Here is an 18,331-nt window from a genome sequence, read left to right as displayed (position 1 = left end):
ACCCCACAGCGTTGTTAGAAATGGTGGAACATTTCTCAAACAAGCCCGCGCCCCTCCGGTACTGCACGTTATCACTCAGTTTAAACAAACAAGACGTCAGGTGGAAAACGAACCTCAACCATTCACGAATGTTTTTGCGTTCATTTCGAACATTTTCAAACGAAGAAGCTTTCACTGATATAGCTATTCATCACGTATCAATCACATCCTAATTAATATCTATGAAAACAGTAATCGATTTAACCAGATGGTTCTGATGAACTATTATTGCTGTCTGTGCTGTACGTAAATTGTCGTACGGTGACAGAGGTGTACGAGTTCGGTAAAGTATATTTGTATGTATAAACCTGATATTAAATCTATTATATTTCGTGGTCCGATTGACCAAATTACTTCTTTCAATTAATTAATCTTTTTATGTAAGGTATTGTTTGAAATGATAAAGTCAGTGTCACATGCGGGATGACACTAATTTTTCATTATCACTAAACATAATGGATTTAAAAATCGAAACGTTCGCACAATAAATAAACTGTTTTTCTAAACCTACATCAAACAAGATTATAACATTTTTTTACTATCAGGGGGCAGTATTGCAGTGGTTAAGTCCTGAGCTTAGGACAACCGGTGATTTCGTTTTGATACTTGAGCTCATCGATACATCAGAGTGTCGATATTTTTGACAGCATCCTTCAGAATATCTATCATTTTGGTTAGATACTCCAATGTATCGATACTTCTTACAGTACATCAGGGAATGGTTTTTATAACAGTTCAGAGTGTCGATAATTTTGTTTCAATATTACCTTTTATTACAATTAATTAAGGTTCTTAGTTGAAATAAAAAAGTCAATGGCACGAGCTGGATTCGAACCCACGATCTTCGGGTAGATACGCCGCTACCACTTGAGCTATCGGGACCTCGATCCACTCGGACACCAACTTCCCATCTCAACCCCACCTTTTGAGTTTTCCCTCCTTTTTGCCATTTTTCAAATGTCGTGTAATCGGATTGGATTCTCGGCGACAAATGAAATGGCCACGGAGAGCTTTAGTGAAGTATACTTCATTTTAATTCATTAAATTCACTAGTTTCGTGGTCCGCTTGACCAATTAATATATTAAAATTAATTAATTATTGAGATAGAAAAAATCAATGGCACGAGTGGGATTCGAACCCACGATCTTCAGCTAGACCGCTGCTCTACCACTTGAACTATCGTGACCTCGATCCACTCGGACACCAACTTCCTATAATAAATAAATAAATCCTGTAATAAATAAAGTACGAATAAACTTAAAATGATAAATGGTGGTTTGGAGGTGATTTTGAAAAAACCACATTTCTAAATTTGTTTGAATGCAGGGCCGCTGGATTCGAACCCGGGACTTTTACAGTGATGAGCGGCGTGTCGACATCTAAAACATTGCGGCCACCGACGGTCCATGCGTTATACCCCTATTTTTTAAGTCTGATCGTTCGAAATTTGTTTGATATCTTAAATTAAGAAAATTGTGTGTGTGGGTTCATTTTTTGTACGTCGTGGAGTATTTCCAAGTTTATCCCTGAACTGTGAGTTCTGTTGCGGGGTGAATAATGTAGTTCGATTTTTATTGTTCATTAATGATCTTAAGCCTTGCACTTGTTGCATTAACCCCTTGCGTATCATTTTTCACGTGGTGAAACGTGCGTTGCTTTACTCCATATCAAAATATACAACGGGGTTGATCGATCCATTGTCAGTTTTTCCGTGACACATCAAAGAATTGATACGGGCGATGGCGGCCATGCTTGCTCCATGGCATACCATCGATGCACGGTTCACGTCACAATGTACAAGACAGGTTTTAAAAATGTTTCAGACATTGAAAAGTTAAAAAAAAATAATGTACCTATATTTAATAGTTAATTTTAATAGTTAATATTAAAAAACAAGTTATATTGGGGAACGTTGCAACGAAAAAGGAAAAATCGACCTTAGAGTGCGAGAAGAAGAAAAAATATATGTTGAATGCTCTTCGGAGAGAAACAATATAGATAAACCAAAACAAAGGTACAGAAAAAGGTCAGATACTGATCTTTTTAGACAATAGAAACTCAAAGTCAGTAGGATGCATCCTTGTAAATAATTTAAACAACCGTCTCACGTGCTAGAACTTTAAATCGGTTAACAAACCTGTACCACAATACTGTGTCAGACAGGAAGAAAGAAAATAAATTTTATTCTGGAGCTTTGATCTCCCTTGAAAAACAAAAAGTGCAAAATTTGACACAATTTATGTCAAAATGAAAACATAAATAAAGATTTACAAGTAATAACATGAAAATAAATTAAACGTACGGCATTAAATAAGAAGGGTTTAAATTAATAGAAAATGAACCATCCTCTCTGTTAAAATGTAGGGGCAGGACGTAATCAAAACGACGACCGTGGGGAAAGATGGAAGAGGGTTGATGGGCGGCAAATTGAGTGAGGTAAGGATTTCCAGAAGTTGTAGGAACGGATAAGGAAAAAGCGACTAAAAGGATTTGTATGAAGGGTAGAGATCAAAAGCGCAGGAACGGGTGTGGCGAGAGTATAGACGACTTAAATGTAGGAGAGTTAATGAGAAGAAAGAGTTTGATAGAAAAAGGAGCAAAGGAAGTATAGCCAGCGACACGAAGGGTACAGCCGTGTCAAAACCACGATACATATTAGACCCATGTGACCTCTTTCGGGAACTAAATATGAACCGAAGAAAGCAGTTCGTAATTCTTTTGGATCTGTTAAAAACTCGCTGGTGAGTTCAATGTAGACCAAACGGCAATAATCGAAATGGGAAAGCAGAAGGAGTAGACCAGGAGTTTTCGGGTACTGATTGGGAAGAGTTGGCTTGCAGGAAGGAATTGGCGGAGTGTAGAGAAATTGGGAAAATGTGTATTTCCAGGATAGGGTTTGATCAAGGACGATCCCTAGGATTTTGACATAATAATGACATGATAAAAGACGAAAGATTGGTTTTAATGCAGAACGAGGAATTGGAAGAAAGTATTTTAGAAGGAGATGAGATCCAAACATTATAGCCTCGAAATTAGTGATATTGAGAGAGAGAGAGAGAGAGAGAGAGAGAGAGGGAGAGAGAGAGAGAGAAAGCCCAAATTCAGCAGCTTAGGAATTATTAGTTAGAAAGACTATTAATTATTTCCAAATTTCACCAACCTGGAATTTTTTTCTATTTGAAGAATGTGTAGTGATTAGTGACCGTTAATCGATATTTATTTAGAAATCGTGAGATGCAGTCTGTTGTGATGTAGGTTTCAGAAAAACACTTTCTTTCACACAACATTCGTGCCAACGTTTCGACCTTTATTGAGATCATCTTCAGGGCTCAAAGTGTTTGTTTTCTGGGTGATTGTGCCATTCTTGAGTGCCCTCTCGACACGAATCGCAAGAATGACACAATTACACAGAAGACAAACACTTTGAGCCCTGAAGATGATCTCAATAAAAATCGAAACGTTGGCACGATAAAGAAAATATTTTTCTGAAACCTACATCACACCACACCGCATCTCACGATTGCTAAATAAATATTTGAAGAATGGTGAGCAAAAATAAACTCTGATACAGGAATTTTCTGAGGTGAAATTCTAAAGAGAATGCTGATTCTGTCGTATCTGTACACTTGTTTCATGTCATAATGTCATGATACTGACAAAGATGTGCGTTGCACCGTTGCGGATGACTGACACGCAACCCTGTACGCAGCAGCCAAATGCAACAAGTGTTTAAAGGATTTAAAAGTTCCTTGTAACTGTCTTTTATTTTTTCACCCTGTCTGTCCAGCTTGTGTCCAAATTCCCAAATTATTGTCAATGTTTTATCTAAGAGTAAGTTATCCCACTCGGTTAAATGTTCTCGTGATACGAAACAAACCAAGAGTAAATTCCCCAAACTGTATTATAGATTGAATAAACTATCGAGGAAAAAGACATCCACTCATAATTTCATAGTTATTTAATTAATAATGAATTCAATCTTGGCACCTTTACGCAAATTTTTTATCTTTAAATAAAAAGCAGTTATTGAAAAATCCATGTTATTTTACAGATATTTCTTAGCAGATTCAATCAGATGAATGATCGACTAAATTTATAAAAGGATGGCTTAATTATGTATTAGTGAAGACTAGTGCTTTATTTTTTTATAGAACATCATGACTAATTACCATTTTCAAAAATATATATTATTTGCCTATCAAAAAATTAAATATAGCCTCCTTTTTAAAAAGATAGTTCCTACTCACAGTAAGTTTTTTGCAACGATCCGGATTTCTAGCCTTTTAGCTCATCATCAGGTTGAAGGACTTCTTCAACTACGTCTCTCGACATGAATTGCCAAAGTGAACCCGCTGATACCTCCGCCAACGCGACGTTCCAATTAGCAGCTGATTTTTTAATGGCGCTCAATTTGAACGTGCGAAACGCGGAAATTATAACACAAATAAATATTATACTAGTAAATACTTAATATTATTAAATTAGTATAAAAATAATAAGAATTAAAATAATTAGTTTAATTATTTGGATGTTTGATATTATTTATATACTTATTTAAAATGAGAGGTAGATCAAAATCTGTTATATTATTAATGCATTTATCACCATGTTCAATTTTACATTTTTTAATTTCAAATTTCTCAAACCAATCTAATTCTCTCCCTTTGTTGAAACTATGTAACACTCTTGTATTTAGATTTGAATTGAAATTATGTTTTGTTTCTTTTTGATGGTCCTTAAATTCCGAAAATTTGCTCGATTTAGGCAAATGTTCTTTTACTCTTGTTTTTATTTCTCTACCGCTTTGTCCTATATATTTAATATCACAATCATTACAATTGAGTTGGTAAACCCCGCTTTTTGCCAAGTTGTCTACTTTGCCTTTAGGTTTTGAGAGGATGTTTTTAAGTGAACCCGTACTTCAAAAAGCTAAAAGCTACATCTAAAAAATCAGCTGCTAATTGGAACGTCGCGTTGGCGGAGGTATCAGCGGGTTCACTTTGACAATTCATGTCGAGAGACGTGGTTGTAGAAGTCCTTCAACCTGATGATGAGCTAAAAGGCTCGAAATCCGGATCGTTGCAAAAAACTTACTGTGAGTAGGAACTATCTTTTTAAAAAGGATTGAACACCACACTCACTCCATCATTTATCATTTCTATTAAATATAGCCTTATTAAATCCATTAGATTTAGTATTCTATTGACCAAATTACTTCTATCAATTAGTTAATCTTTATGGAAGGTTTTAGTTGAAATGAGAAAGTTAGTGACACGAGCGGGGTTCGAACCCACGACTTTCTGGTAAATACACCGCTGCTCTAACCACTTGAGCTATCGAGATTTCGATCCACTCGGACACCAACTCCCCATCTCAATCTACAACATTTCGAATTTTTCCTCTTTCTGCCATTTTTCAAATGTCGTGTAATTCGATTCTCGAAACATAATAGATTTAATAAGTAAAAGGAAGTATAGCTTCACTAACACTCCCCTGTCCACTTCATATGTCGCCGAGAATCAATTCCCGATTACACGACATTTGAAAAATGGCAACAAAAGAGAAAATTCGAAAAGTAGATTTAGATTGGGAGTTGGTGTCCGAGTGGATCGAACTCACGATAGCTCAAGTGGTAGAGCAGCGGCCGAAGGTCGTGGGTTCGAATGGGTTTTGAAAACATCAAAGCTTGCCAGGATTTAGTTTTCACCTACTCCTACAAACTTACCCAGGTCTTAACTGGACACGGTAAAAATGCTGTATACCTGAAACGCTTCAACCTTAAGGAGAATTCACTAATTTGATGGACCGCTTGACCAATTAATATATTACAATAAATTAAGGTTTTTATTGTAGTTGAGATTTTTCAAATGTCGTGTAATCGGATTGGATTCTCGACGACAAATGAAATGGCTACGGAGGGCTTTAGTGAAGTATACTTCATTTTAAATCATTAAATTCACTAATTTCGTGGTCCGCTTGACCAATTGAAAAATGGCAAAAAGGAGGGAAAATTCAAAAGGTGGGGTTGAGATGGGAAGTTAGTGTCCGAGTGGATCGAACTCACGATAGCTCAAGTGGTAGAGCAGCGGCCGAAGGTCGTGGGTTCGAATCCCGCTCGTGACACTAACTTTTTCATTTCAACCAAAACCTTCCATAAAAAGATTAGGTATAACATTATTGTTTATAATAAAGGCTTTTTATATTAGAAACAATTTGCTGAATTGTAACGAAGTGTATTTATAAAGAAATATTTTATTAAATATAATTTTCTTACTTGTGCATTTCTTCTATGGAGTGAAATGAACCAAACTCATCTTCTTCAAAACCTGCAATATAATTTTTCAAAAACATTAGTAAAATTTAAATGATTTTCTATAATTAAACAAATTATCCATTAAGTTGCAGTTTATGTTGGGTTACTAAATCACTGAAGACTAATCAAACAAACGACTAACGTTTTCTTTTGTACTAAACCAAAAAGGTATCAAATCAAATTGGTTCTCCGTAAATGCTATTTGTTTGAGCCTTCCTGGAGCCGGTTGATTGTTAATTTTTCCCCCTTTTATCACTGATAAGAACTTTGGACTAATTCGCTGGTACAATAAGAGAGTTAAACTCAGTAAAACAGAAAATTTAGTTATCTCAGAAAACAAGAAGTTAGTAGTTCGGAGGAGCTCGAGACCGGTGTTAGGCATCTAAACTGGCCTTTCGTCCTTGTGTAAATAGTCATCCTAAAGTAGTCCACTGGGTCCGAACAAGTTTGGAGAATCGATTAGGACCAAAATTACTTGGTCAAAGTTAAAACGTTTGTTGTTATTCCCACGATCGTACTTATTGTTTGTTATAATTAAAGCTCACGCGGCGAACCATAGAAGAAAATTTTAAACAGGAGAATATCATATCGAGATAAATAAATATTTCGAGTTTTCCTGCTTATTGGCCAGTGTACACTAATGAAAGTGCAAAGTTTAGTTAGATTCCTAGACTGTCCTTGGCCTTATGAATGAGTCAGTATTCAAGGAAATTTTAGGTCGCCTGTAAAATCCCAATCTGTAGACATATTTATATTTTAAGTGTTTCCCTAATGATGACCTTAAAATAGGTCACAAGCTTAGCAATAACAACTGAATTTGCTTGTTTCCTCAGGAAATAAAATTTATACGGGGCTTTCCGATTCTCTGACTATTCGACCAATCGGATGACATAAAGACAAAAATTTATATCTAATCCAGCAAGGCGGTTTTGTTAAATATCTTAGGTTCGAATACAGGGCCGTGGGATTCGAACCCGGGACCTTAACGTTACACATAGGACCGCCTGTACAGTTGCGGCCACGGACGCCACTTTGCATTGTTGATAACCTGTAAAACCTTTTCTAAAAAGGAGTAGTTGTATTTGTACGTTCAGTAAAATATATGAAAAATACCAAACAACTAAAAATAGAACATCCTGGAAACAAAGAAATCGGTCATAAATATTAACTGTGGGTAAGAAGGTCTATGAAATAAGCCATTTTTTAAGAATTATGACTTCATTTTAAAACCGATGTAATAAAATTCAACCCGGAAACCATTATATCAGAGGATTTCTGATAAAATGGAAAGTTTAATCGTTGTGTTGGGCCATTTGATGGAAAGGGATAATTAGCCGGTCTATTACAAATCAATCTATTAAAATTCTATCATTAACGCCATCTGTAGATTACAATTATGATTATCTTTGACATAAGCATTTAATCGTCTTTCGATTGAAGTAAGTAATAGATGTCATGTTATTATTCATGTAAAAGGTTCATGTTATCATGGTTAATTATGTTAAGAGAGTTCACGTCCAATCATCATTGATAGCTGAACTTCAATTTATGACCTAACCAATCGCATAAAAATTTTTACTTTTCATTCGCGGATTATTTCCAAATCTATCTTTTCACCTTATGATCTTCAATCAAAATCACATGAATCCAATAGGACCTAACTGCCCTCAGCTCGTTGAAAGTAGACCCTCTCAAATTAATAAGTCCCCCAAAAGTGTATTTGGATCCTATCCCCGTCTCAAATCTTTACATCCTATTGGTCATAAACAACCAACCTATCTCCTTTTATCAAGTCATTATTGCCAAAAACCTAGGGATCGTCCTTGATCCAATCCTATTCTGGAAACCCTCTTCGTAAATTCCCACCTCTATTTCTCCACCCTCCGTCAATTCCTCTCATGTAAGCCAATTTTTCCCAATTATTATTCGGAAATCATGAGATGCGGTCTGGTGTGATTAGGTTTCAGAAAAACATTTTCTTTATCGTGCCAACGTTTCGATCTTTATTGAGATCGTCTTCAGGGCTCAAAGTGTTTGTTTTCTGCGTGATTGTGCCATTCTTGCGTGCCGTGTTGAGAGGGCACTCAAGAATGGCCCACACAGAAGACAAACACTTTGAGCTCTGAAGATGATCTCAATAAAGATCGAAACGTTGGCACGATAAAGAAAATGTTTTTCTGAAACCTACATGACACCAGACCGCAATTTCCGAATAATCATCGACTAACGGTCCCTAAACACCACACATTTTCCCAATTCGTACAAGCCAACTCCCGGTCTCCTCCCTTGTGCTTCCTCATTTCGATTATTGCTGTTTGGTCTACAGTGGACTCAGCAGCGAGCTATTAACAGATCCGAGAGAATCATGAACTGCTTTTTTCGGTTCATATTTAGCTCTCCAAAGAGGTCACATGGGTGTAATATGTTTCGTGGTTTTGACACGGCTGTACCCTTCGTATCCCCGTTCCCATTCCTATATTTATAATTTGTTTTAATTTTAATTTTTAATTTAATTTGTTTTCATTTAAGTCTTCTATATACTCGCCACCCTAATTCCCGCCCTTCTGATCTTTACCACCCCCTAATGCAAATCGTTTATATAACACTTTTCTTATCCATTCCTACAACATCCGGAATTCCCTACCTCCCTCAATTCGCCGGGCCTCAAACCCCTTTCTAAATTTAAGTCGCGTCTTTTTGACTACCCCCTGTCACAACAGTTTAATGATTAATTTTCTGTTAATTTTTCCCCTTGGTATTTACTTTAGTCGTAGCACTTTTTCTTTATTTATACATTCATTTTGACATGAATTATGCCAAATGTCCTTGTTTTATTCAAGGACGAGCAAAGTCCCAGAGTAAAATTTATTTTTCTTCTTCTTTTTTATTCAGCGCTAATGTTATTAATCCTTTCTTGCCGAAGATGCCTCAGGGCAACGTCAAATTTAGCAAATTTGCTAAAAGTTAGTTAATCTCATGAGTTAAGGGTTGGTGTAGGGGCGTCGGTGGCCGCAAGGGTTTAGGCGTTGTCACGGCGTTCATCACTGTAGGGTAAAGGTCCCGGGTTCGAATCCAGCGGCCCTGCATTCGAACGGGACATACTTATAAATGGGCTTTTTTCAAAAACACCGGCACCCTGAGGGTTTATGTGATCTCTGCTGTTGCAAACCCTCGTAAAAAATTAAATAAATAATAATGGTTGGAGTCGTGTGTTTCCTTCAAGGTTTCATGTTTTGTATTGGCTTTCAGGGAAATTAACAATTTTGTAAAAAGTTAGCTGGAAATCTCGTTAGTTTTGTGCAGGCGCAATGTTTCCAAGTATGTTTCTACCTGTATGTTGACAGCACTGGCTTATTTGGCGCCAATCTAAACTGTTTCACTAAATTTACGAATTTCCCACTAGCCTTTTAACCAAATTTCTAATGTTTGTTGTCTAGCTCTAAGACCGCATTGGGCCATAAAGGGTTGATTACTAAAAAAGCGAAAAACAAGTCAAAAATAGAGAAACTTGATTTTTATTAATAGAATTTTCTTTTGTTTAAAAAAATAAAAAGAGAAAACTTGGGACAAAGACATAATGACAACTTGGGTTATGAAAACAATACAATTTTTATATTTTTCCTCCCGCTAATTCGTTTTTCATCAGATAACAAATGACCGTTTCTCAATCAAAGACGACAATAAGTAGGAAGGAACTTTTAGGTAACTTTATACCTAATTTCAATGTTTTTTTCCCTAATTGGGCCAGCTCTTAATCCAGAAATAACGGAACCCAATTAATTAAAACTTCGTGAAACGATTTAGCATTTAGAAACCTAGAGAACTCGGTAGGATGGGGAGATGGGAAGATTAAGTAGACGAGACGGAGAAGGTGGAATGGGACGGTGCTCGATATTAAATTTTATCCTTGTAACAGGAAAGAAGAACTTGCTCTAACAAATTTGATTGATGTCACCTGAGTACAGTTTTATTTCACACTGACGAGCCTGACCGAGTAATTTCGGTAAGTAAAAGCGCATCTTTTTTTCAGGACCAGATAGTTTATTCACAATCCTGCTCTGGATAAAGTTTTTTTCTGGTCCCATAAAGGTCGATTCCCCCACGTCAGTGACGGGACAGTGTCGTGACGGCTCTTATTGCCGGCCATGGTGATCATACAGGACTCTCTACTCACTGGCCAATATTTCATCTGTGTATTGGAGTGGACTTGAGTGGCCAAAATGGAAATGTTTGCAGACGATGAACTTTTCCTTATCGCAACGATTTTGAATGAAGAAGATGAACCACAATCGAGAAAACCGATGTGGATCAGTCAAGCATGGAACAAGAGAGGGGAATGTGCTATATTTTACAAAGAATTAGTGGACGTTCGAGCAAAACTTTGCTGTTTTGCCTTTAACGATTTAAAAAGACTTAAATTTCGCAATTTAAGCAACACATATGATTACGTTACTTCCCTAGTGGATTCGAGGAGTGAAAGACGAACACTACAAAATTTACACATTTACAGGGAGAGAACGCAACAACAAATATGCATTTCGTGTAAGAGAAATATTCACTGATTATTTCAATTCTGATGCTTGATCTCTTCCATGGTTATCAAATACCCATTTTTTCCTATTTTCCTCCTGAGAGTATTCTTGAAATCCATGAGCATGAAGATGGGACCGTGTATTTTGAATTTTAATGATCAAACAACATAAGGTGATTTCATACCAACTGAATTATTTTTTTGTCATTCATGGTGTACGGCCGTGAAAACTGTAAAATATGGTCAATAAGAAATCATACGATCACGATACGGTGACACCGCCAGCTCTGTTCTTACGGGCAAGTGTGAACAAAGCCATTAAGTTGGCATGAAGAATATTTTCAAACTCGACAGTGGAAAAAATGCCGGTCACGGCACTGTCACGTCACTGATGGGTGTTAACGATCTTTATATGATGATACATTGTGCCTATCGATAACAGAGCAAGAGTTAGTTTTAATTGATCATATTCTACTTTTTTTCACCTTTCTTGTCTTGTCTACCGGACATTGAAGACACCGTGTTCTTCGGACGCCAATCTACGTACGCCATAGTTGATAATGAGTGTTGGTCTGCGAGTCGGTGAACTCAGGCTGTACTGGCGTAAGGTATTGGGTACGTTTGCTCTGTCCTCTTTGGTATTGTGCCATCTTTAGTGAGGAACTGTCTGGCACTTGCTCCGAGTAGGGTTTATATGTCATTGGGTCCGTTTGCCACTGTGACTCTTTGTGGTGTGGGGGTTCATGGTCAGTCGGATGTTACATTTATTAAATTTCCTTTTCGTCATTAAGTGTCATTTGCTTGTATAACTCTAGGTTCTCCAGTATGTTGAGTTTTCGTCCCTTTTGTGCGTTGTATATTAATTTTATTGTGTTTGATTCGTGATTGTAATGTATTAATGCATGTTCCTCTTCCAAAAGGTTTTACTTCTGAAACCGCCAGTTTCGTCAAATTTTCCATTTTAGAATACATTTGGATACACATTTAATTGGTAAGTAATACCAAGAAGTGACCGATATAGCCAAACGTTCTGCGTTTTATGGTTGCTGGCCTGGATGTCGGAAACATTTCGGCCAAGCGCACCGGAGTCCCTGTGTGTTCAATTCTCCAACACCATTCGTCTAATTATGCTCACTTTAATGGTTTAAGGTATCAGCAAAGCGAACATTCCTTTGACGAAGTTTGGGATTATCATCGCAGTGGAAGGATCTCATTTTATTGAAGACCGTGTGAGCTATTCATATCCTGCATTTGATCTCGGGTTCCGGGTGTTATATTATTAACGCATACTAACGCCATTTGTTGCTGGTTTTCTGGGTCAAACGCTGCATTCCAAATGAAAACCCTGAAATTATACGATGTACAACTGTGAAGGAATAATTCCAAATATTCATTTTCACTTCTTAACACGTATTTTCTTGATAGTGTGTATTCAAAATAAATATTTCTTGAAAGTCGTTCAACTTCAAACGACAAAACATGGTTTTTATTCTTTTAAAAGGATTTTTGGTCTGAACGCCAGAAATGGACTGAGAAAAGCGTCTTGTAGTCATAAAAGAATACTGAGTGGTCATCAATGATTATTAGGAGATCGTGAGATGTAGTCTGATGTGACATAGGTTTAGAAAAAAAATTTCTTTATCGTGCCACTATCTCGATCTTTATTGACATCATCTTCAGGTTCGGGGATTTATAAACATTGTTTAAATTATACAAATACATGTAGGATGTGGAAAAAATGAATTTATACAATGCTAGAAATTGTAGACTCAATCAAAGCATTTGTATTTTTTTCCACATGCTACATGTATTTGTATAATTTAAACAATGTTTATAAATCCCAGGCCCTGAAGATGTCTTAATAAAGTCGAAACGTTGGCACAATAAAGAAAATGTTTTTCTAAACCTATGTCACACCAGGCCGCATCTCACGATCTCAAAATAATCATCAACTAACAGTCACTAAACACCACACGTAGTCATCAATATTAAACTGGGTTTTATATGAATGTGAAAATATATTTGTAACCCAATAGATAACATCTCTAACATCCTAGATCGGAAAGTTCAACAAAAAGTCTTGCTTTAGCTATATTTACTGTTTCTAGATTCAAATCTCTACATTATCCAAAATCCATTATGCAAAAATTGTACACAAAATTTTAATTACACAAAGTGTGTATACTTTGATTAAACCTAAAATTTCTATCTTGTGTACATCATTGCATAAATTCAGTTTCACAACTTACATGTATTTGTATAATTTAAACAATTTTTATAAATCCCAGGCCCTGATGGTGATTTCAATAAAGATAGAAACGTTGGCACGATAAAGAAAATGTTTTTCTAAACCCACATTACACCAGACCACATCTCACCATCTTTAGATAATCATTAAATTAAACACCACACGTTTTCTTAAAATCATACAAGCAAATTATTGTTAAAACAACAAATAGCTGGAAGTTCAGTCTTTCAGTATGATAAAAATAGCTTTTTACAGATCAGTCAAAAGCCAAACAAAAACGTACGTAAAATTTTCTCTTAACTCCCAAAAACTGGAGATTTCCAACAGTTCAGACATTTTTATGATTTTGGCAAGCCTTAATATATACAGGTTTATGATGTAGAAGCTACAAGTTATCCAGTTCGATAGTCTTCGCTATTCAACAGAAATTTGCATAATCCAGTCACTAAGACTTCAGCTGGTGGGTTTTGCACAAGGAGCATTTTGTGGACTCTTATTAGATGAACTTTTGACACCATTTACGGCGAAGTGGGAAATAAGCAGGCGAGAAAAAAGTACAACTTGAAGGGGTAACACTCTCACGCACAATAAGGTGTATTTTAAAAACATTACACTTAATATTCTGGACCTTTATTTATTTACATAATATTCGTGTTATATTATATTATAGTCGTTTATAAAAATAATTCTTATCTCTTTTCTAATTAATTTTTATCGCTAATAAAGTCCATTTATCTATGTATTCCTACCTCGCCATCACTTATTATTTTTATATGATTTTTAATAAATGTTTTTGTGACAGATACACACACCTAAGAACCTATATTATATTATTATTATTATATTATACCTATATTACCGGAGTGAGAACCAGACTCTGAAAGGATCAGTATTGACCAATTGATTGATGTTCCAGCCAAATACGGCCATGATAGACATAAGGATAAAGCTCTCTGCGAACAAAGCTCAGACAACCGAGCCCCGTTAGTCCTATTCGAGTAGGTGGATCCCAATTCCAAATAATTTCTCTTTATTCGAAGCATAAAATTTCAGCAGTGGCATCACTTTTCGAAATAAATTATACTGGAATTTATTTACTAGTTTAATATCAAGTTATGATACTTCAGCAAAGGAAGTTTTCACTTAAATTCTGTAGCAAAAATATACAAATAGTGATCATTGATCGTGTACTGTGGGGACAGTAAATGCCGCGTATAAAATGCATTTTGTCAGTTTGAATTACTTTGAAGTTACACAAGTTTTCTGTTATAAATAATCGATCTCTTGGACAGTTTCTGGGCGATAAGTCAGCTTTTGTAAATAGTCGGAATTTTGACAGAGGAGTGACTTTAGTTTTGTTTCATTCAGCCAGCAAAAGCTTTGCGTGTGGTTACAGTATTTTTGAGTACGTCTAAACCTGTGGCATTTTCAGCCTTAAGAAATTATGTGTGGTGACTAGTGGCCGTTAGTCGATGATTATTCGGAGATCGTGAGATGCGGTCTGGTGTGACGTATATTTTAGAAAAAAGATTTTATTTATCGAGCCAACGTTTCGATCTTTATTGAGATCATCTTCAGAGCCTGGGATTTACAAAAATGGTTTAAATTTAACAAATACATGTAGGATGTGGAAAAAAGTGAATTTATACAATGCAAAAAAATATTTTTTATTAATTAAGGTTTTTAGTTGAGATGAAAAAAAGCTAATGGCGCGAGAGGGATTCGAACCCACGATCTTCGGCTAGATACGCCGCTGCTCTACTACCTGAGCTATCGTGACCTCGATCCACTCGGACATCAACTCCCCATCTCAACCCCACCTTATGAGTTTTCCCTCCTTTTGCCATTTTTCAAATGTCGGATAATCGGTTTGGATTCTCGACGACAATTGAAATGGCGACGGAGAGCTTTAGTGAAGGGTACTTCATTTTAATTCATTAAATTCAATTTCATCTCAACTAAAAACCTTAATTAATTGTAATGATTTAATTGGTCAAGTGGACCACAAAATTAGTGAATGTTTTTTATATTCAATCAAAGTATTTCTACTCACTCAAAGAGCTTTTTTTCTGCGTAATTGTGCCATTCTTGTGTGTCGTGTTGAGAGTCCGAGTGAGATATTGCTTTATGTTTATATACGTTGGATTTTGAAGGGCTGGGGAAGGAAGTGGGTATAGAAAGACATTTTTATATGAGGAGTCAGCTCCTTTGAGGTTTTATTTGAGGCATCTCACGATCTCAGAATAATCTTAAGAAATTAGTTGTATTCTTGTGACATCTAAACTTATACTCTACATAATTTTATATTTTTTATCGTCGCCATCTTTGAATAACGCATAAACTATGATAACGTGTTTCCAATCGTTGATTTTTTAATTTGATTGACTACACTTAAATAGATAATAAGTGAATAAAATAACTTTTATAACTTCGCGTGTTACGTTATTATCCGTAGAAGTTTAACATTTTAGTATCAGCTGGGTTCGGAAGTCGAGGAAGTACGAAAGAATGCGTTACCAGAGAAGTTCGGTTTAGGTTGGAGACTGCAATGGGACTGGTTATCAGAAGTCGAAACGGAACGCCTCGGCAAGCCGAGATTCAGGGCGGAATGGCTGAGATTGACGTATCGCCAACCGAAGCCCTCACCCCCGACAATCTACTGCAAAAGATAACAACTACACTCAAGACCTCTTACATGTGCGATATTTCAAAATAAACTTATTCCGGGAGCCGGGCCGTTTAGTATACTATAAATAAATATACATTGCCGTCGAACCGAGACAATAAATTTAAAAAGCTCCGAGGGGAACGGTGACAAAGGGAAAGTTTCCATGCCGCTCCGAACGTCTTCATGCCCCTTTCAGCCCCGCGACCTCCGCCTCCGACATTGAATAAATTGTTCGCTATGAGGCGATTTACATAATAATGAACCCTTTGAGCACGCCTGGTGACATCTTTCACCCAACTATTCTTGAAGTCTAGGGGCACAGAATCTAAAAGAAGGAGCCACTAAACATCAGTTTACAAAATATTAAATTCATAGCCCTGTTCTTTATCCTCCTTCAGGATTTGGACTGTTTATGCTAATTATTTAGGGGTTTCTGTTCGTTTATAAACAACAAATAATTCTTACAAAATCAGATTTTCAGTCTTAAAACTAATGGAATAATGAAATTTATTGTATTATCATTCAATGAAATTTTCATCGAAACTATTAACTGAATTTATGACTGCCATTAGAGATTTCTTTGCATTATCATCGTCTATCATGCACCCCATTCTCATTTTTTTTAAAAACTAAATTTTTAAACCAGTAGAACGATAAAATTTGTTGTATTTTCAAATTTTATTATCATTCAATCAAATTATCATCCAAGCTATTAACTGAATTTATGACTGTCATTAGAGTTTTCTTTGCATTATCATCGTCTATCATGCACCCCACGCTCATTTTTCAAAAAATTGGAATTTTAAACCAGTAGAACGATGAAATTCGTTGTATTTTCAAATTTTATTATCATTCGATGAAATTATCGTCGAAACTATTAACCGAATTTATGACTGTCATTAGAGATTTCTTTACATTATCATCGTCTATCATGCACCCCATTCTAACTTTTCAAAAAATCGAAATTCAATCAAATTATCATTGAAACTATTAACTGAACTAAGAAATAGATTTTTTCTTTGCATCGTCTTGCATCATCGTCTATCATATATCCCATTCTCATTTTTTCAAAAATGATGAGTTTTTAAACCAATAGAACGATAAAATGTATTTCATTTTCAATTTTTATTATCATTGAATGAAATTATCATTGGAACGATTAACTTAATTTATGATTGTCACTTAGAATAATTTTATATTTTAAAAAAACCACTGAAAAATGAAGTTTTTCTTTGCATTATCACCATTCTCGTGTACACCATCCTCATTTTTCAAAAATTTTGAATATTTAAATCAATAGAATTTCATCAGATATTCGAATGAAGCTTCATTCTTCATCATTCATCATTACTCTAACTTTACCCTAGCTTTAAAAAGCAAATTAAAAAAGTCAATTTCGTCAAACAATATACCATTATTCTAGATGTGGATCAGGGATGTGGTCCAACCAGGGGGACGTTGTTGGACCGCATCCATGATCCGCATCTAGAATTAAAAACTGCTACTCTACAACTACATCCTTACCGATTACCACTAAATATGGCCAATCCTTCTAACTTTAGGTTTTAAAATGAAAACGGTCTTACCAAATAAAAACAACCAATGGATATTTAGGTATTAAAATATTTAAAACATACTCGACTGCCAACGACATTTGTTAAACTACGTCAGTCCTATCTTTATAACATTTCGCTAAGATGTTACATCCATCAATATCGACGATGGAACCCATAGGGATAAATGAGTCGGCCAATCTTAGAGGCACTTAGACCTGAATAGCCTGACTCACAGAATTGTTCTCCATTATTTTTTTTTATAACTCGCTGACCGGCCTCAAGTAGTTAGTCCCTCCACAGCCTTGTCAGTGACTCCTTAGTGTAGCATCTTGTTTGCGGTTTTCCCTTTCCTAGTTGCAAGAATCTACACCAACATAGACCCACACAAATTCATAGAATGTGCCCTGCGGTCTCCTCTTCTTCCTGGCAGTACAGCACAGTACTCCTCTCTGGTGGTGCAGATGCCTTCTTAGCAGTGCCCTGTAAGGAGTTCAACTAGAATCATCCACTGGAAGATAACGTTACCAACTCTTAAGATTTGCGTACTTTAGTTCCGATTATCAAACCAACCAAATAAATGTCATCCTAATTAAACAAAAGGGCAACATTTTAAATACTTAACCTGGTCTCAGGTTTTAAAATGAAGCACTAGACAAAGCAAGTGTTATACATTTATGATGCAGGTACAAAGCAAAACGTAACAACCGTGATCGTTAATGAACTTCCTGATTGAAACAGAGGTGACCAACTGGCCAATCAAGCCCCGGCCGGCTGTGAGCAGGCTGCAGCCCTGCTTGCCCTCCATTCACGAACTTAACTTATTATTATTAACTGAGGGCGGGACAACGTCTGCCCCGCTAAGCACTGCTACCCCTAAGTGAATCGTAAATGAAATAGAATCGGTCTAAACGCCCTCGATCCAAGCCGAACAACTAAAAGCCGGCATTCCGAGGATAGCACGAGTTTGTAGAATTA

At 36.1% G+C, this 18,331-nt stretch overlaps 1 protein-coding gene across 2 annotated transcripts in view; it reads right to left on the bottom strand.

Annotated features, from left to right (window-relative positions):
• LOC106663729 (slit homolog 3 protein) overlaps window positions 1–18,331 on the bottom strand; it is a 640,390-nt gene that overhangs the window by 531,898 nt on the left and 90,161 nt on the right. For both annotated transcript variants that reach the window (XM_014388804.2, XM_024227504.1), the window contains exon 2: window positions 6,315–6,366. The gene's annotated coding sequence lies outside the window, so the exon portion shown is untranslated. The remainder of the gene's footprint in view (window positions 1–6,314; window positions 6,367–18,331) is intronic.

Source organism: Cimex lectularius, unplaced genomic scaffold (genome assembly GCF_000648675.2).
Source record: "Cimex lectularius strain Harlan isolate CLEC.00 unplaced genomic scaffold, Clec_2.1 scaffold116, whole genome shotgun sequence".
NCBI classification, from domain to species: Eukaryota; Metazoa; Arthropoda; class Insecta; order Hemiptera; family Cimicidae; genus Cimex; species Cimex lectularius.
The sequence above is the reverse complement of the archived record's forward strand: the minus strand, read 5'-3'. Positions and strand labels throughout refer to the sequence as shown.